Consider the following 21,358-nt stretch of genomic DNA (forward strand, 5'->3'; position numbering starts at 1 on the left):
AGATGGCCTTTAGGCCAGGAAAGACATTCTCTCTGTCAGGAGGGACAGGGGGTTAATCTACATTACTTCTAGGCTAAGCATGAGTATAAAGAGTTGTTCAGATTGCTTTCACTTTCATTCAGGATGAATAGGAGACTGCATTCTATATTCTCAAATATTGTAGCACCTGGTTGGGCACCCAAAATCAGTTTGTATGTGTGTCTCTCTAAAACTGCATTAAAAAGGTGCCTTTCAGCTGCTAAGCAGCACTACATTTACCATTTTAAGACCCACCATTCAGGAGGGGTTAAAGAGACACCTATCTCATAAGAGCTGACAGCATTAATAGGCAATTGGAAGTCCTTGCAACCTATAGTTAGTTACTAGTCAGACTAATCTGAGATGCAGGCTTTTGCCATCTCCAGGCCTCTAATTTTCTTGTCTCTTAACAGCTCTTGAAGAGCAGGGGTTATGCTGAACTGTACCAAGTAGCGTTCTGGTAAAGAGATTTTAAATTGACTGTCTTTCTTTTGCAATCACTTCAAGTCTTGGGCCTCATTATGTAGTAGTATGGAGGGCATGTCCTGACCTTTCATACAAGCATAAAAGGACCATTGCCACCAATCTGTTCAAATCTACAGACCTCTGCATAGAAATCAGAATTTGTAAGCAGAACTTTGCAAACTCTTCCTTCCCCCATCTGAACAAGAGATGAAAAAAGTCTCAACAATTAGTATTAATAATTATCATCATTATTATTAATAAAACTTCTCTGGTCCCTTCCATTTGAGAATCTCACAGTGCTTTACAAACATTATTGAATGAAGCCTTGTATCAGCCCTGTCTGGTAAATAAGGTTTATAGAACAGGAAACTAAGGGATGGACAGGCTAAAGGTAAACTTCTTAAGCACCTGAGCAACTTTGGAGCCTAAGTGCTTAAATCACTTTTGAAAATGGGATTTAAGCTCCTGAGACTATTAGGACCCTCCAGAAAGTCATCAACCTGGCTCCCATGCTCCAGCCATACCCACTCACCATATTCTCTGCATTTTTAAACAATTCTTTCTTCAACTTCCTCCTGTGCTGGGATAAGCTTAAAACATTCATTCTGCCTGGAGTAGTCTCCTCTCGCGCGCTCTCTCTCTCTCTCTTTTTTTTTTTTAAAAATCTGCATCATTTGTTTTCCAAAATGAAAACAAATTACTTCAGAGCTAATTGATGAGTCACATATCTACTTGTTAGCATTTTCTTCAAACATAAGCTTTCTCTTCATCTCCCTCTCCCTATTGCTAGATTAACTCCTACATCCATTTACAATGTTTCCTTAGCAGTCCTGGACCTGATCGTGCAGCACTTGCATATCCATTACTCCCATGGAGGGCAATAGGCTTGGTACTCCACAGTCCTACACTTTGTGCAGTCATTGCTGACAATGTATGGATGCGAAGTGAATGTATCATGGTACTAAACTAGAATGGTATTATCTCACACTGATTTTTTTCCCCACTTGGTGTAGGGTGGTGGACAATCAGGCCGAGAATGTGTTTTAAGTGTGCAGTGACTGAATTTATAGGCCCATTAACCATTTTTTTAAAAATGGGTAAAACCATGTCTGAAATGAGATGCAATCTAGTGGTTTGAGGTCCAGAATAGGAGCTCTGGTATTACTGTTCCCCACTGCAGGAGAACTGCCAAGTGGTGTCAAGCTGGGGGAGGCATATTGAGTGATCTTGATCTCCAGTGATGCTGGAACACCCCCTTGAAGGCATTACAAGTCTGTTCTAGATTACACCAGGTGTCAAGCTGGATCCACAATCAGCTGTATAACGTTGGTAAATATCTTTTACCTCTCTTCCTTCCCCCAAACTGTGCCATGCACAGTGTGGCTGCAGCTGAAAACTCAGCACTCTGTACCTCAGTTCCCCCACTTGTAAAATGGGGGAAATATTACTTGCCTACTTCAAGGTGCTGTTGAGAGGATTAAGGGTCTGATTCCTCTCCCACTGAAGTCATTGGGTGTTTCCCATTGCTAAAGGAAGCTAATATTTGTACAGTGCACTGAACATGCTCTATAAATGCTAAGTATTCTTAATTTTCCAGAAACAACTTGATAGTTATTCTATATTTGCTGAGCAGAGCAAATTGCCTAGAGACCAATCACTTAAAAATATCCTTAGTTCTGTCAGTTTTCATGTATTTTTCTCTTTATTTTATTTTGCACTTCACAAACTTGTCAATTCAAAAATGCTCTGGAGCAGAAATGAGGCAGTCAGTATTTTCCTTTGCTTTTCTAGCTAAATCAAATGCAAGGTGAGAATACTCGCTGAATAATTTGAAGTGACCATTAGTAGATCCAGGTGATATAAGCAAACGAGTGCTGTAGAAACAAGAGGTTTAAATACTTTGGTTTGTATTTAATAAATCTTCTGTAGGTAAATGGTGATCTGGCAGACTTTGCAACTTAAGAGATGCACAAGCTTTGATATCCCCATCTGAAGTAAAGGACACCATAATATGTAGCACAGTGGTTTTTGTTACTTTGTGTAGTGTTCACAGCCCAGAGATCTTTATGCAGGAAATGTTTACAATAATTCACTACAAATAATAACTCTAGACCTTTCTGCTGTTACTTTAGCCTCATAAATCATTTCCCTTGCAGTACTTTCCCCTTACATAACCCCTCACATTGTGACAGAATGGGTGCAACCTTCTGTTACATAAAAATTAACCAATGTATTTCACATAATGCATGGAAAAACAATGGAGCAATATTTTCTTTAATAGCAATCTTTCTGGAAAAGTTTAACACTGACATCAAGAGCCAACTCCTGCAAACCCACCCTTAGCAGAGTAAGGCAATGAACTTCAATTGGACCATTAGCCCAAATAAGACGTAGCAAGTCCTGCTACTTCAGTCTGTAGTCAGATAAAATTCCCATTGGTGTCAATGAATAAGGAGTTCAGAATCCATGATATCTGCATTTGGGGACAGATATTCTGCTGGTGTAAATCCCCGTGGCTATGTTGACTTCAGTGGTGCTGCACAGATTTATGCTACCTGAGTATCTGGTCCTGCATATTTTGCAGTAATGTATTTATTTAGATAAGTGTGTGTGTGTATGTACGTATATACACACACAAAACCAGCATGTAGCCATATGTTCTTGGCACCCTTGATATAATTTAAAAGTACCAGAAAAATAAATGCCCAAACATAACTGAAATGCAGCAGTATAATTGAATATAATCTACTACCTGCAAACCAGGAGACTGAAATGCTTGAATTACACTCCCAGACTCCTTTTCAAATGCCTAGGGAAAAATACAAGCTTTGCAGGGTGCCATGAAAGTCCCTGAATTCAGTCTATTTCAAACCAAGGAGGGGGGAAGTGAATTGCAAAGCTATGGGTCCCTCACAGTATCCTCTTCTGCTACCAATCTTTTCTCCTAAGAGGCAGCACAAGTGCCTTTGCTATCATGTGATGATACAATATGGAGAGAGAATGGTTACTGTAAACTGGTGGTGTTATCTAGGAGAAAGAAGACTGCAGTAATCAGCAAGGATGCTTTAGAAGAAGCAAATCTTTATATTCTACTTTAAAACAAATTACAACAAGCAAAAATAAACAGCCAGACCTCTGAAATCAGGGTGCAAAGTCCATCCCGTATGCATGCCCTGAGCACCTATCTGTATCAATGTGTGTGGAGGAAAAGGGAAGGAAAGCTGGAGTTAATCCCTTCCTTACTGGGGACATGGCACTAGTTTTCTAGTACAGTATTTTTTTTTATGCTGCTGTTGGCTTCTATTGCAGTACTTCTCTTACAAAGTATGCAATAAGCAGCTCTTCCCATACAATAAAATATTAATGGATATTCAACCCCCCATCCCCACCCCCTGAGTTGTGCTTGCTTTGTTTGCTGACATTTTACACAAATTGAAGATTGTATTAGGTAATTATGTAAATGATTTCCTTGGGATGGATGCCCAAGCATGGTGGTGTATTAGGTGGTGATGTGTGCACAAGCGTTTTGATAGAAGGAAATGACTCTGATATTTCATTTCAATTCCACTGAGGGATTCTTCCTGTCTTTCCCACAATCCCCCTCCCACACTTCTCCCCAAGTAGAGAGATCTTTGCTGGGAAGTAGTTGATTTTTGTATTGTTTTCCTGGTGGAGGTATTAGCAAAAGAAAATAACCGATATGGAGACCTTGAATTCATAATTTCCTTCTTTGTTGTCTGGCATGCAGGCACAATTTGAAGTCTGCTATTTTATTTTCCCCCTCTCCACTCAGTCGCCAACACTTGTATAGTAATCACCTTTCCTCTTGTCACTAGTTTGTAAGACTTTGTTGTTGCTGAAAATAGATGAAATCAAGGGCTGACAATTAAATTGTCTGCCTTTTTTAAATTGGTGCTTCAAAATCTTACTCAGAACCAAAAATTTGATTTCACTGGAGAAATGTCTTTTACCTGTGTGTCATGATATGACTGATGCAAAGCTCACAATCGTGAGTGGGGGGAGAACTGTATATGTAATATTTTAAGCATGATGTTTTCATTCTGTTTATATTTTTTCCTGTTTTGTTTTATGCTGTGCTATTAACTTAAAAAGAAAACAGCAACATACATTTTATCTCACAGTTGACCCTTTTTTAAAAAAAAATTGGGGGGAGGGGAGGGGGAACCCTCTGACGCTCTGTACCTCCATGTTCATCCTTGTAAAATGATTGTGTGGTATCCAATGCAAAGTTTGTCATGTTGGGTGTCTTCGAAAGGCTCATGATGCACTGAGCATTGTTACATGAAATTATAACCTATAACATTACTGTATGTAGTTATGAGCTGAAAATGTATCCTCATGGCTTAAAATAAGCCCAGGCAAAAACTCTCCAAGAGTAGAGAGGCAGTTCACACCTCATCAGAGCATGTATGGGACAAACCCACCCCAGCCTCACAGGAACAAAGGACACTGGCCTAGGCAGCAATAAAAGGATCTGTTGGACTCTCAAGTGAGTCACCCTCATAGAATCATAGAATCATAGAATATCAGAGTTGGAAGGGACCTCAAGAGGTCATCTAGTCCAACCCCCTGCTCAAAGCAGGACCAATTCCCAGCTAAATCATCCCAGCCAGGGCTTTGTCAAGCCGGGCCTTAAAAACCTCCAAGGAAGGAGACTCCACCACCTCCCTAGGTAACGCATTCCAGTGTTTCACCACCCTCCTAGTGAAATAGCTTTTCCTGATATCCAACCTGGACTTCCCCCACCGCAACTTGAGACCATTGCTCCTTGTTCTGTCATCTGCCACCACTGAGAACAGCCGAGCTCCATCCTCTTTGGAACCCCCCTTCAGGTAGTTGAAGGCTGCTATCAAATCCCCCCTCATTCTTCTCTTCTGGAGACTAAACAATCCCAGTTCTCTCAGCCTCTCCTCATAAGTCATATGCTCCAGACCCCTAATCATTTTTGTTGCCCTCCGCTGGACTCTTTCCAATTTTTCCACATCCTTCTTGTAGTGTGGGGCCCAAAACTGGACACAGTATTCCAGATGAGGCCTCACCAATGTCGAATAAAGGGGAACGATCACGTTCCTCGATCTGCTGGCAATGCCCCTACTTATACAGCCCAAAATGCCGTTAGCCTTCTTGGTAACAAGAGCACACTGTTGACTCATATCCAGCTTCTCGTCCACTGTGACCCCTAGGTCCTTTTCAGCAGAACTGCTACCTAGCCATTCGGTCCCTAGTCTGTAGCAGTGCATGGGATTCTTCCGTCCTAAGTGCAGGACTCTGCACTTGTCCTTGTTGAACCTCATCAGGTTTTTTTCTGCCCAATCCTCTAATTTGTCTAGGTCCCTCTGTATCCGATCCCTACCCTCTAGTGTATCTACCACGCCTCCTAGTTTAGTGTCATCTGCAAACTTGCTGAGAGTGCAGTCCACACCATCCTCCAGATCATTAATAAAGATATTAAACAAAACCGGCCCCAGGACCGACCCTTGGGGCACTCCACTTGAAACCGGCTGCCAACTAGACATGGAGCCATTGATCACTACCCGTTGAGCCCGACGATCTAGCCAGCTTTCTATCCACCTTACAGTCCATTCATCCAGCCCATACTTCTTTAACTTGGTGGCAAGAATACTGTGGGAGACAGTATCAAAAGCTTTGCTAAAGTCAAGAAATAACACATCCACTGCTTTCCCCTCATCCACAGAGCCAGTTATCTCATCATAGAAGGCAATTAGGTTAGTCAGGCACGACTTCCCCTTCGTGAATCCATGCTGACTGTTCCTGATCACTTTCCTTTCCTCTAAATGTTTCATAATTGATTCCTTGAGGACCTGCTCCATAATTTTTCCAGGGACTGAGGTGAGGCTGACTGGCCTGTAGTTCCCCGGATCCTCCTTCTTCCCTTTTTTAAAGATGGGCACTACATTAGCCTTTTTCCAGTCATCTGGGACCTCCCCCGATCGCCATGAGTTTTCAAAAATAATGGCTAATGGCTCTGCAATCTCACCCGCCAACTCCTTTAGCACCCTCGGATGCAGCGCATCCGGCCCCATGGACTTGTGCACGTCCAGCTTTTCTAAATAGTCCCGAACCACTTCTTTCTCCACAGAGAGCTGGTCACCTTCTCCCCATGCTGTACTGCCCAGTGCAGCAATCTGGGAGCTGACCTTGTGCGTGAAGACAGAGGCAAAAAAATCATTGAGTACATTAGCTTTTTCCACATCCTCGGTCACTAGGTTGCCTCCCTCATTCAGTAAGGGGCCCACACTTTCCTTGATTTTCTTCTTGTTGCTAACATACCTGAAGAACCCTTCTTGTTACTCTTAACATCTCTTGCTAACTGCAACTCCAAGTGTGATTTGGCCTTCCTGATTTCACTCCTGCACGCCTGAGCAATATTTTTATACTCCTCCCTGGTCATTTGTCCAATCTTCCACTTCTTATAAGCCTCTTTTTTGCGTTTAAGATCAGCAAGGATTTCACTGTTTAGCCAAGCTGGTCGCCTGCCATATTTACTATTCTTTCTACACATTGGGATGGTTTGTTCCTGCAACCTCAATAAGGATTCTTTAAAATACAGCCAGCTCTCCTGGACCCCTTTGCCCTTCATGTTATTCTCCCAGGGGATCCTGCCCATCTGTTCCCTGAGGGAGTCAAAGTCTGCTTTTCTGAAGTCCAGGGTCCATATTCTGCTGCTCTCCTTTCTTCCTTGTGTCAGGATCCTGAACTCGACCATCTCATGGTCACTGCCTCCCAGGTTCCCATCCACTTTTGCTTCCCCTACTAGTTCTTCCCTGTTTGTGAGCAGCAGGTCAAGAAAAGCTTTGCCCCTAGTTGGTTCCTCCAGCACTTGCACCAGGAAATTGTCCCCTACGCTTTCCAAAAATTTCCTGGATTGCCTGTGCACCGCTGTATTGCTCTCCCAGCAGATATCAGGGTGATTAAAGTCTCCCATGAGAACCAGGGCCTGCGATCTAGCAACTTCTGCTAGTTGCCAGAAGAAAGCCTCGTCCACCTCATCCCCCTGGTCTGGTGGTCTATAGCAGACTCCAACCACGACATCACCCTTGTTGCTCCCACTTCTCAACTTTATCCAGAGACTCTCAGGTTTTTCTGCAGTATCATACCGGAGCTCTGAGCAGTCATACTCCTCTCTTACATACAACGCAACTCCCCCACCTTTTCTGCCCTGCCTGTCCTTCCTGAACAGTTTATATCCATCCATGACAGTACTCCAGTCATGTGAGTTATCCCACCAAGTCTCTGTTATTCCAATCACATCATAATTCCCTGACTGTGCCAGGACTTCCAGTTCTCCCTGCTTGTTTCCCAGGCTTCTTGCATTTGTGTATAGGCACTTAAGATAACTCAATGATCGTCCCTCTTTCTCAGCATGAGACAGGAGTCCTCCCCTCTTGCGCTCTCCTGCTTGTGCTTCCTCCCAGGATCCCATTTCCCCACTTACCTCAGGGCTTTGGTCTCCTTCCCCCGGTGAACCTAGTTTAAAGCCCTCCTCACTAGGTTAGCCAGCCTGCTGGCGAAGATGCTCTTCCCTCTCTTCGTTAGGTGGAGCCCGTCTCTGCCTAGCACTCCTTCTTCTTGGAACACCATCCCATGGTCGAAGAATCCAAAGCCTTCTCTCCGACACCACCTGCGTAGCCATTCGTTGACTTCCACGATTCGACGGTCTCTACCCCGGCCTTTTCCTTGCACAGGGAGGATGGACGAGAACACCACTTGCGCCTCAAACTCCTTTATCCTTCTTCCCAGAGCCACGTAGTCTGCAGTGATCCGCTCAAGGTCATTCTTGGCAGTATCATTGGTGCCCACGTGGAGAAGCAGGAAGGGGTAGCGATCCGAGCGACCCTCCTCCCCACCCTTCCTTTGGCCAGTTTGGCCAGTTTGGGACTGTGATGAGGTAATGCTCACCTGACTCTGAAGGGGTGGCAAAGCCAAAAGGAAAGATAGACCATGATAAAAAGAGACATTTGCCATGCTCTCCCTCTCTTCCACCTACATCTACAGATGCCACACGAAGCGACTGAAGCACTGATAAAAGGGGAGAGCCTGGCTGAAGGGCAGGCAGCCAGCCTGTGGTAAGAAGCATCTAAGTTTGTAAGGGCATTGAAAGTGCTTAAGATCAGCTTAGAATGCATTTTGCTTTTATTTCATTGACCAAATCGGACTTCTTGTGCTTTGACTTAGATTTTAAGTGATTGTATCTTTATAGTTAATCTGTTTATTCTACCTGAAGCAGTGAGGTGCGTTTTTTTTTTTTTTTTTTTCGTGTGGGGGAGCTTGTCAGAGGTTCCCCTTGGGATAACAAGCCTGGTACATATCAATTTCTTTGTTAAATTGACAAACTCCTATAAGCTTGCTGCGTCCAGTGGGCATAACTGGATACTGCAAGACCAAGGTTCCTAGGGTTGTGTCTGGGACAAGAGATACTGGCTGGTGTCATTCAGTTGCACAGTCCAAGGAGCAGCTTGCATGCCAGAGGCTGTGCATGAACAGCCCAGGAGTGGGGGTTCTCACATCAGAGCTGCGTCAGGCTGGCTCCCAGAGTCAAGGATTGGAGTGACCTAGCAGATGAGGAAGGCAAGTATTATCCCCATTGTATAGATGGGAATTGGAGGCAAAGAGGCTAAGTATCTTGAACACAGATCTCCCAAGTCTCAGCCTAATGTCTTACAAGTATCTCTCAGAAGTAGAACATAAGAATGGCCATGCTGGGTCAGACCAAAGATCCATCCAGCCCAGTATCCTATCTGCCAACAGTGGCCAATGCCAGGTGCCCGGGAGGGAGTGAACCTAACAGGTAATGATCAAGTGATCTCTCTCCTGCCATCCATCTCCACCCTCTGACAGAGGCAAGGGACACTATTCCTTACCCATCCTGGCTAATAGCCATTAATGGACTTAACCTCCATGAATTTATCTAGTTCTCTTTTAAACCCTGATATACTCCTAGCCTTCACAACCTCCTCAGGCAAGGAGTTCCACAGGTTGACTATCTGCTGTGTGAAGAACTTCATTTTATTTGTTTTAAACCTACTGCCCATTAATTTCATTTGGTGGCCCCTAGTTCTTATATCATGGGAACCACTAAATAACTTTTCCTTATCCACTTTCTCCACACCACTCATGATTTTATATACCTCTATCATATCTCCCCTTAGTCTCCTCTTTTCCAAGCTGAAAAGTCCTAGCCTCTTTAATCTCTCCTCATATGGGACCCATTCCAACCCCTAATCATTCTAGTTGCCCTTCTCTGAACCTTTTCTACTGCTAGTATACCCTTTTTGAGATGAGACCATCTGTAATCAGTATTCAAGATGTGGGCATACCATGGATTTATATAAGGGCAATAAGATATTCTCCATCTTATTCTCTATCCCTTTTTTAATGATTCCTAACACCCTGTTTGCTTTTTTAACTGCCGCTGCAAACTGCATCGATGTCTTCAGAGAACTATCCACGATGACTCCAAGATCTTTCCTGATTAATTGTAACTAAATTAGACCCCATCATATTGTATGTATAGTTGGAGTTATTTTTTCCAATGTGCAATATTTAACATTTATCCACATTAAATTTCATTTGGCATTTTGTTGTCCAATCACTGTTTTGTGAGATCTTTTTGAAGCTCTTCACAGTAAGCTTTGGTCTTAACTATCTTGAGCAGTTTAGTATTGTCTGCAAACTTTGCCACCTCACTGTTTACCCCTTTCTCCAGATCATTTATGAATAAGTTGAATAGGATTGGTCCTAGGACTGACCCTTGGGGAAACACCACTAGTTACCCCTCTCCAATCTGAAAATTTACCATTTATTCCTCCCCTTTGTTCCCTGTCTTTTAACCAGTTCTCAATCAATGAAAGGATCCTCCCTTTTATCCCATGACAACTTAATTTACGTAAGAGCCTTTGGTGAGGGACCTTGTCAAAGGCTTTCTGGAAATGTCATATATTATGTCCACTGGATCCCCCTTGTCCACATATTTGTTTGACCCCTTCAAAGAACTCTAATAGATTAGTAAGACATGATTTCCCTTTACAGAAACCATGTTGCCTTTTGCCCAACAATTTATGTTCTATGTGTCTGACAATTTTATTCTTTACTATTGTTTCAACTAATTTGCCCAGTACTGACATTAGACTTACCGGTCTGTAATTGCCGGGGATCACCTCTAGAGCACTTTTTAAATATTGGTGTTACATTAGCTATCTTCCAGTCATTGGGTACAGAAGCTGATTTAAAGAACAGGTTACAAACCATAGTTAATAGTTCTGCAATTTCACATTTGAGTTCTTTCAGAACTCTTGGGTAAATGCCATCTGGTCCTGGTGACTTGTTACTGTTAAGTTTATCAATTAATTCCAAAACCTCTAATGACACTTCAATCTGTGACAAATCTGAGGAATTGTCATCTACTAAGGACAGCCCAGGTTTGGGAATCGCCCTAAAATCCTCAGCCATTGAGACTGAAGCAAAGAATTCATTTAGTTTCTCCGCAATGACATTATTGTCTGTAAGTGCGTGTTTTTTTTTTTTTTTTTTTAAATCTCGATTATCCAGGGGCCTCACTGGTTGTTTAGCAGGCTTCCTGCTTCTGATGTAAACTTTTGAGTAATAGTAGGTACAATCCACCCGCAATGGGGTTTCACAAGGTTTGGGGCTTTATTTCTGCGCCCATCTGTCATTATTGTCCCTTTGTAATTTGGATGCAGGTTGCTGGGTGGTGTAAAGCTCTCAGCAATATCTTGCCCTTCTTTGAGATCGAAGGCCCTGATTCAGGATGGTGCCTAATTGAAGCAACTGGGTATTCCACAGAAGTCATGACATTAAAGCACTTGATGTTGGGCATATGCTTGTAGGCCTTGATTCAGCAAGGCACAAGTCAAGACAGAATTTGACCTTCATTCTCTGGTTTGCCTCTCTTATCCTTGTAATATGTAGTATATATATGCCAGTCTGTGCATATTTATTTGGACAGGGATACACAAGTATCACGTCATGTTAGAAAACAAAACAGGTATGTGCCTCCTGCATAGAGTGTGTTCCCCTGAGTAGTTTACACTTGTGTAGGGAGCTGCAGGATTTGCCCCATAATGACAATATTACATACATCATTTATACCAGTGAATAACCCTGTCAGTTTGAATCGTTCCACTCCCTGCCCCATTGTGCAAAAAAAAAAAGGGGGTGGAGGGGCAGCAAGTGAGAAAATAAATTAGTTCTCTTTGGAAAATGACATGCTAAGTTTCAGAGTTTAAAATGAAGTTATTTTTGAGTTTCCTGATCCTCGCAAAATATTAAATGCAAATCTGGTCTTCCCCACCCCCAAAAAAATCACTCTGATTCACGGAGACTATGAATATAAATTTTCAGCTTGAAATAACTGTTTTCTGACAAATTTATGACTGACTGAAAATAGCAGTTTTGCTGAGGAAACCCTTCCTCAACTTCCGCGCCTAGCAGAATGGGGTCCTGGTCCGTGACTGAAGCTCCTAGGCCCTATGGCAACACCAGTACTAAAGGTTAGATGCATCTCAGAGAGCAAGCTCGCTAGTCTGTTAACCCTGATTTAAAAATTTTAGGTCAAGATGAGTCTTATGAGGGAGGCGGTAGATGCCCTTAAAAGCCAAACTTTCCTATCATGGTCCAGCACTACTTCAGATTTAGCAGAAGCGACACTGTTTTGCATCATTCAGGCATTGGGATCTCAACCCAGAATTCCAATGGGCGGCGGAGACTGCAGGAAGTGTGGGATAGCTACACATAGTGCAATGCTCCGGAAGTCGACGCTAGCCTCAGTACTGTGGATGCGGTCCGCCGACTAGAGCACTTAGAGCATTTTATGTGGGGACACACACAATCGGCTGTATACAACCGATTTCTATAAAACCGGCTTCTATAAATTCGACCTAATTTCGTAGTGTAGACATACCCATATATTAAGCAGCATGTGTGCTTGATGGTGTAATAGGGTTACCATACGTCCAGATTTTCCCAGACATGTCTGGCTTTTTGGGGCTCAAATCCCCATCCGGGGGGAAATCCCCAAAAGCTGGACATGTCCGGGAAAATCGGGAGGGAGGGCTCGGCGGTGCTCAGCAGGAGCCGGGGGCGCGGGGCCAGGCCGGGAGCCAGTGCCCCAGGGCCCGAGCCAAGCCGGGCGGGAGACGCCGGGGCCAGAGCCTCTTGGCCTAGGCCGGCCAGCCGGCTGCCGAAGGGAGATGCTCGGCCAGGAGGGCCGGACTGAGCCGCGCCGCACCCCGCCCCAGCCTACCTGCTGCCTCCCTGTTTCAGGCTTCCCGCGAACATTTGATTCGCGGGAAGCAGGGGAGGGGGAGGAGCAGGGGGCAGAGCGTTCAGGGGAGGGGGCAGAGTTGGGGTGGGGTTGGGGCGGGGCCGGGTCCCCATGGAGTGTCCTCCTTTTTAAAAACTAAAAGATGGTAACCCTATGGTGTAAGCTCAGAAGTAGGTTGAGTCGATCAGGCCCCTTGCCAGAGTAGGAGGGGCATTTTCAGGCAGTGCCAGAGATGTGGATTAATGTGCCTCTGTGCTGTGTATGCTGCCAGCACTTGTTGGAAGTAGTTTGGTTTTTATAAAAAAAGTCAAGCTGAATGGCTGTGGCACAGAGATCCATGGATGATCTTTGTGCATCTTAATAGATGTTTGGCCACTCTCATTGCACAGAAGACTTTAATTGATTTTGCTTTATTCTTTCAAAGCAACCTTTACCATAATTCTGTAGGATGAGACATTTGCAAATTGTAGCAGCTTGAGCATCTGAGATGGAAACTAGAATGTCTGACTCTGGGTTTAAGGACTGAGGGATTCTTTATTCCTGCATTCAGGTTTTTAAAAAGCATTCCAATTACACATGTGATTCTAGCAAGCTATTGAGCAGACTATATTTGAATTGTCACTCTGGGAATAGTTTAATGCCCCTGTTATGATATAAATTACCAATAGGTAAATTAAGCTATTGGAACAAGAGAGTCAATCTAAAGAAATAGAGAACTCTGATCTGGTCCTACAGGAAATAATTTACCTACTGAGAGCCTGATATTGCAAGATACTGACTGCCCTCAACTCCTATTCAAGTCAATGGGAGTTCAGTAGCAATGTGGGGTGCCACAAAAAGGCAGAAAGCATTATGCTGCAAAATGCTGACAACCCTGAAGTCAGTGAGAGATCTGGAGGATCCTAACGGATGCAGAATAGGAATCATATATTCCTTTGAGTCTGTACATGGAAAGATGCTGATGACTGACATTTTTTAAAACAGTGATTTTTAAAACGGTTCTGACACTGGTGTCATTATTATTTATTTGTTGTTGGTATTAACTAGGTAGTGTCTAGGAGCCCCAGTCACGGACCAAGACCCCATTATGCTAGTCGCTGTACGAGCACAGAACAAAAAGATGGTCCCTGCCCCAAAGAACTTAGCAGTGTCTTATTATCTAGATCATCTTTTAATACAACCTAATTATTTTCCTTTTATTTCTTCTCCTGCTTACTTCCCATCTAAAGTTAAATCTTTCTATGATAATCATTTCTCTACCAACCAACTGTGATATCAGCCTCTGACATCAGATGACAATAAACAAAAGCAACAGATGTAACCTTAATCAAGGACCCTGTCAAGCCCTGACTTTTAAACAGAGCTCCCCACTAAAATCACCAACTTCCCTATTTTAAAACTGATGGCCCATCAAAGCTATATTCTCGCAAATGTCCAAATAATAAAACACAGTGAAGGATTAACACAGAAAACAGGATATAAAAGGAAGGCCCTCTATAAACAGAGGATTTCCCCCCTCCCAAAGCTTTATATAAAGATCCAGTAGATAAGGGATTTATATTAAACTCATTTTATACTGTGCTTTCTTGTTTATAGGAAAACATGTGTTAAGTTTCAGCTCCCATCTGTTTGCTGTTTACTTCACTCTTTGTAGAATAGAATTGTACTGTTTGGGTCTGAGTTTTAAAAAAGATAAGTTCCCTTTGTATTAAGGGCCTGATCCAGAATGCATATACGTTAATAGAAGTCTTTCCACTGACTCCACTGGTGGTTGTGTAACCCACACCTCCTGGGTGTGGTGCTATGTCCCCTCTAGTGGCACCGAGATCACCTAGAGATTAATGAGTCTGCTACAGTCTTAACTAAGGGCCATGTGGCTTTTCGCTCATGGAGTAGAGGCTCATGCATTTTACTCCAAAGATCCGAGGTTCGATCCCGCCCACCGATGACCAAGGTCTGTCAGGGTTACAGTGGATCAGGACCTAAATCAGTACCGGTTTATTGTGGCATGTTTTAAAATTTGGATTTTTTTTTAAATATTCAAAGACATTACATAGCTCTTTCCTATTTTGAGTAGCGAAAGATGGTTTTAAAAGTTATCTGACATTTCAGAAAATGCAAAATGATCACAATGTTTTCTCTCTTGCTTTTTCCTCTCCTACATATTACTTATGAACCTGAATTTTAAAACTGCATGGTGTTGTTTTCTGAATTCCTTTTCACTAGCAAATTACTCACTTGGAATTCTACTTTAATGTGACAGGTTCCAAATTTATTAAACTTTTCCTGAAATTACTAACTCAGAAAGATAGGACTGACTTTAAAATAAAACAAGTAAACATCTATTGTGTTCTGTATTCCTGAAATTTATCATTCACTTGAGGATTACACTACAATATACAAATGTATGTTAATTAACAGAGAAGGCTAAGGGTGACTTGGTTAGTCTATAAATATCTACACGGGGAACGAATATTTAATAATGGGCTCTTCAGTCTAGCAGACAAAGGTATAACACAATCCAATGGCTGGAAGGTGAAGCTAGACAAATTCAGACTATAAATAAGGCAATTTTTTTGACAGTGAGTGTAGTTAACCATTGGAACCCATTTACCATGGGTTGTAGTAGATTCCCCATCACTGACCATCTTAAAATCAAGATTGGATGTTTTTCTAAAAGATCTGCTCTAAGAATTATTTTGGAAGTTCTCTGGCTTGTGTTAGACAGGAAGCCAGACTAGATGATCATAATGATTCCTTCTGGCTTAGAATCTATGAATTTGAATGTCCATTGCATTAACATCATAGCTGTTTTTGAATTCCACTTTATTGTTCCTGTTACAACACTGTTCTTACTGAAATATTCCACAGAAGCATATAAAAATATTAAAATGCTATTTTTGTTGTGTGCTGTACAACTTCTAATATATGGCTATACATGTATCCTTTTTTTATGCAGATGTTCCTGGCCTCTGATCATTGGCCCCTCTCTCAGGACTCCCCTCAATACCAGCGTATTCAGTGCTGGAAGAGAACATGCAGGGGGTATGAAAGCCTCGGTGCATAGCCAATTCATTCCTTGCCCTGCCAAATACAGTATTGGGGGGGAGGGGTGGCTCCGCAGCACAAAAGACCCTTGTGTGGCCCCTTTGCCAATGGCTGAGTTTCATCTTCCTTGCACAGTATTCTATCCAACACTTTCCCCACATTACACCCTACCAATTTTATATTAGACATTGAATCACAGGAAAAATTAGTTGTGAAACATAAAGGTGTTTTTTCTTGTGCAGGCATCCTGTAATTAGCTAAAGTTTTCTTCTTTTCACAGCAAGATATTGATGCACAAAACAGAAAAGTTTCCTCTTTGCTGCATGTTGTTGCCAGATGTTTCCACAAAACTTAAAAACAACAGTTATTTGTGTGCACTGGTGTATGTGACTTCATCCCTAATGACTTCTTCAAAATGCTGCTGCTGCTCCTCCTCAATTAAACCAGTTAAGTTTAGTCCAATTTCTTTATACAGCATTTCTATTGTCTTATTTGTCACAGCATTTCAACCGTTTGTTATTGGACTATATCCGACTCTTCAGAAAGCCTCTTCAGTAGAACGTAAACCTTTTTCAGGATAATCTCCAACACCGTTGAGATGTCTTCTATTTTTTTTACAAAAGAAGTGCAAACTAACAAACACCTCAATGTTTTGACAATGCAAATCCTAGTGACTGCTAGATTCAGCACTCAACATTGTTCTTGTTGCTCCAGTAAACACTATGGGCCAAATTTTTGCTGGTGTCATGAGGCACAGCTACATTGGAGTCAATGGATCTGTCAAGTTACGCCAGCCCTATGTTTTGGTTCATTAGCCGGGTATGAACTTGCATTTTGTTCACTGTACAGCTATGATGAATTTGGTGGTCAGGCTCATCATATGCAGGCTCTTGACATTATTTGCATTTTATATTTGATTATATGATGAGATTAAGCTTTATTGTGCACATTTTCCTGTCTCTGAGCAATTTTCCTTTTCCTGTGATCTCACTCCTCTATTCATGCCTGATTCTGCCATTGAAAAGGGTTCAGCTGCTCACAGAATTGGACCCTTCACATCAGCACAGCTATCTGGCATGTGCGTGCGCACACAAACACACACACATTCTTCACACTTCTGCTCCTTTTCTTGTGCAAGTGTAGGGGGCAGGGATAGCTCAGTGGTTTGAGCATTGGCCTGCTAAACCCAGGGTTATAAGTTCAGCCCTTAAGGGGGACATTTGGGTATTTAGTGGGGGATTGGCCCTGCTTTGAGCAGGGGGTTGGATTAGATGACCTCCTGCGGTCCCTTCCAACCCGATATTCTATGATTCATGTGTTTGGCTAACCCCATCTAATCACAGTCCTTTCCCTAGTATAGATCCAGGCTCACCTGTTTTACCTCCATTTAGCTGGTTGAGTTCAATGCCAGACTTCCCACAAAAGTCCCAATTCATCTCCCATTTAAAGTCCATGGAAAGACTCCTAATTTCATTTGGAGCTGAGTGATCCTTAAGGATACTTAAGGCTCCATGATTCTGGGGGACAGAGAGAGCAGACTAGAGGGCTCTGTTGGAAAGAGGTTCTAGGGAAGGTGAAGATTCTAGGGCAGAACAGGAGATGCAAGATGGAGCAAACCAACAGACATAAGAGGGAACATCTTGGGGGTGAGGGGGGCAATAGAGAAGCACCAAAGTGGGTGCAGGTGGTGGCAATGGATAAAACTGAGGCAGAAGGATATCAGGACCAGTGGAAGGGAGTAAGGACAGGGGAAGTCATGGAGGAAGTAAAATGGATTTGTACTAGCCTGAAAAGGATGAAGGAGAGGACCAAGGGTTGCCACTCCTTCCTCAGACACTGTGACAGATCTTCTTCTGTTTGGATACTATGGTCCCGATCTTACAGGCTGATATGCACTGCAAGACCCCTATGCCAGCACAGAGCCCCACTGAAGTTACCCAGAAGACTGTGAATGAGCATGCAGGATTGGAGATTCTTCAGGATACTTGTTACTGTGCTTGTGAAAACAGCGGCTGGGGAACATTCTTTCCATTCTCGCTCACCTGGAAAGCTACTGATGCACGACAATGCCAGGCTGACGGACACGGATGTTTATTTGAGAATTGACCTAAGGCACTTACAAACTGACAGGAAATACAATTGACCTCTTTGTAAAACAGCTGTGACCTTGAAGATTATTGCTTGTGTAAAGCATTAATAATTGTGCAATTCACTGCCTTTCATGGAGAGGCAGCAAATATGCATAACTCTCATTTTCATAATTTTTATTTTCACTTTTATTTCAAGTACTACTACTCTTGCAAAGCCATAGGTCTACTACTAGCAGTCCTTGGTACTCAAATGTAAATTTGTTTTGTTTTTAAGAAGCTGCTGGGGGCCTGGAGAATTAGTGGAAAGCTACTTATATTACCTTCCCCATTCTGTTTGGAAGTATTTTCAAGATATTCTAAGCAAAAATAATAAATTCAATCACATTTTTGAGATCTAGTACAATTATTAACCTGCTTCCAAGTCCAAGCTCTTCATTTTCTACAATACTGAATAGCACTCATATAATTCCTGATATCTGCAAATATTTAATTAGTAAGTTTATTTGTTTTATGCTGCTGTTTTGACAAAATGACCACTATGTGTATTCAATCACCAGGTGTTCATTTCCTATTCCTTTTATGTTGGTATATAGTTCTTGTTATTCAGCATCTGATTTTTTTTATTCACATTACCTTTATTAATTACTGCAGAAGTCAGGAATGTCATCCGTGCCTTATCTGAGTGCTTTAACCATTGTAACTTGAAATACTGTTAAATCAATCTCCTACCTAATATACTCTTAGGGGCTACTTTGTTCAAATAGGATCAATCATCTGAAACTTGTCCCCCCACCTCTCTACCCTCCCCTCCCCTCCCCTCCCCTCGATTAATTGCAAGCTGCCAATCCATTCTCTGATTTCATGAAGGTTTTGGAGAAGATCGCAACTATCTTGTTTCATGAGCATCTCAGCAAATGATTTATATGAAAAACTTCAATCAGGTTTTCTATCCTACTTCTAGCACTAAGAATGATTTAGTTCTGTCTTCAGTGGCCTCCATGTCTGTGACCCATTTGTCAGTTTTACTCTCTGTCAGCAGCTTGTAACAAAGGAATTTTCCTTCAGTATTTAAACTTATTTACATGGCAGCATTTTACTACTGTTGGTTTTCCATACTTCTAGTGTGGGTGCTACATTTTTTTCCCCATTATAACTCTGGGCCCACTTATCTACATTTGTTTCCATTCACATTATGCATTTTTAAACTGAAAAATTCTGTGTATTATGATCTGTGATCAATCATAATACACATAGTTTTGAAGTTTAAAAATAGGGTTCTCTGTAGAGCCCAGAAAAGACAGATTTACAGTATTTTTGTTTTGGTCTTGGTGATCCACAAGAAAGTCCTTCAGTGCTTGCAGAAAGCCCTTTCTGATGTTCGTTCTAGAATATTGTAAATCCACACACATCTTTTTCTCTGTAGATCACAACTATATCTTTAATGGTCAAATGACCATCTAGATTAAATACTATCTACATCCATACATTACATAATGAACTTTTGTTTAATGCCCTTACTAGGCTTCCAACATTATCAATCACTATCCTTGAAATATTGTTAGTTTTAGCGTCTCGAGGAATGTATAATCACTTATTGATTTTTTTTTTTTTTTTTTTTTTTGGTCTAATGTCTCTAACTGCAAATCATTCTGATCTGTGGAATACTGTAGCAGCTCATGGAATAAGTTTGCATTCACCAGATATTAATATTTTTGGATATTTACCAGAAGTGGGCCCCAGATGGCATTACATCAGTTTTGAGATGTTTCCAATTCTCTCACACACAGCTATGGATTGACTTTTAAAGACTCTAGGCCAAATTCTTCAGTGATGTCAGTGGAGTTTTCCTGGTGTAACGGAGAGCAGAATTTGATTCCATACGAGGACACTTCATGGGGAAGCCATATTGGATGTTTGTGATCTTGCTTCTGCTTTTTAGACCCTGTTTTATACGTTCCCCCCCCCCCCCAGCCATTTATGACCTCCTCAGATTAAAACTTCTAAGCTTCTAGAAAGAGCGTTTCCCTCTTATTCTGATTTAACTGCTTATCCACTTGTGATTGCTGTTCTGTCTTTGGAAAAGTTTTAAGATGAACAAAAACATACTCCTTTTAGTTTAACCTTTTAAATTGCTTTTATATGTCATTCTTTTATAAAATAACACAAGACATTTGTATGAAGAGTGGTGTTGTATAGATTTGATATAGTGAGCACCCAGAGGACTTAGGATACATGTATACCATGAATTCCACCTCGGAACTTAAAATCAAATGAGCAAATATCACCACTATGCCTTCTGCTTAGGCTCATAATAAATAACCAAAATATGATAGCTTTTGTGTGGCCTATGTGAAATGAGTTAGTGGTCTTAGTACAGTTCCTAAAGGACTGGCATTCACATCAGGAAAAAAGTATCCCAGTTTAAATGCACTGGAACCCATATGAGCAATCTCAGCTAAACAGAGCATCCATGACCACCTAATCTACACTAATCAAAATGCATTAGCTAACACATTTTTCTAGCTTAGACATGGTCTAAGAAACTGTGCAGCGCTTTGAAGGAGAACAAAGGGACAAATCATGTATCGTTTTGCTCAATCACATTGGATCACTTACGGTAGTAAGACAAGAAGCCAGGTGAGCAAGATGTGGAAGTATGATAGCTTTATACTTCCACTACTCTGGAAGGCTTCCTGTGCATGAAGCTGTGGGCTCTGCACTAGCTCAGTCTCAGTAGCACTTGTAGCTAGCGGAACCATGAGTCAGTAATAATTTTTCCTAGCTCCATTATACACTGGAAACAAAAGTAGAGATATCCAAGTGGAGATGCAATGAATTTTTCATCTACTTTATTGTGTACAAATCTGTTAAAAATTAGCTCATTTAAAAATCTGAGTGAATGCATGTGCACTACAGTGACACTAGGATAATGAGCAATATGAACTTAATATTTCACCTAAAACAAACATGAATTTCTGCTGCTGATTTGCAACTTTCTAGCAAATTGCGAGCTTTATGAACAGTGACCTGATAACAAATACTCTGATGTTTAAAAGGTAATAAGCAAGGCATTGCACCACCTTGCAAGGTAATGCCTTGATATGCTGATCATATTATATTACAGGAAATTACATTCAGATCTACCTAAATGTACTCTTCATTTTAAAATGAGAGAGATTCTTTGCTCACTGTCCTACAGTGTTGTATAATGTTGCTGAGTGATGCTCCTATATATTCTGTAAGCAAGTTAAAGTTTTGTTTCTTCTGGATAAACAGTGAAATATTAGTATATGGTGCTTAGGGCCCTGTAAGGACCTAGATAGAGAGAATTATGGCACAGTTTTCAAGATGACTACTGATTTTATGTGCCTAACGTAAAACAATTTAAAGAAGCCCTATATTTCAGAGGGTG

The sequence above is a fragment of the Chrysemys picta genome, chromosome 8 (genome assembly GCF_011386835.1).
Source record: "Chrysemys picta bellii isolate R12L10 chromosome 8, ASM1138683v2, whole genome shotgun sequence".
NCBI lineage: Eukaryota > Metazoa > Chordata > Testudines > Emydidae > Chrysemys > Chrysemys picta.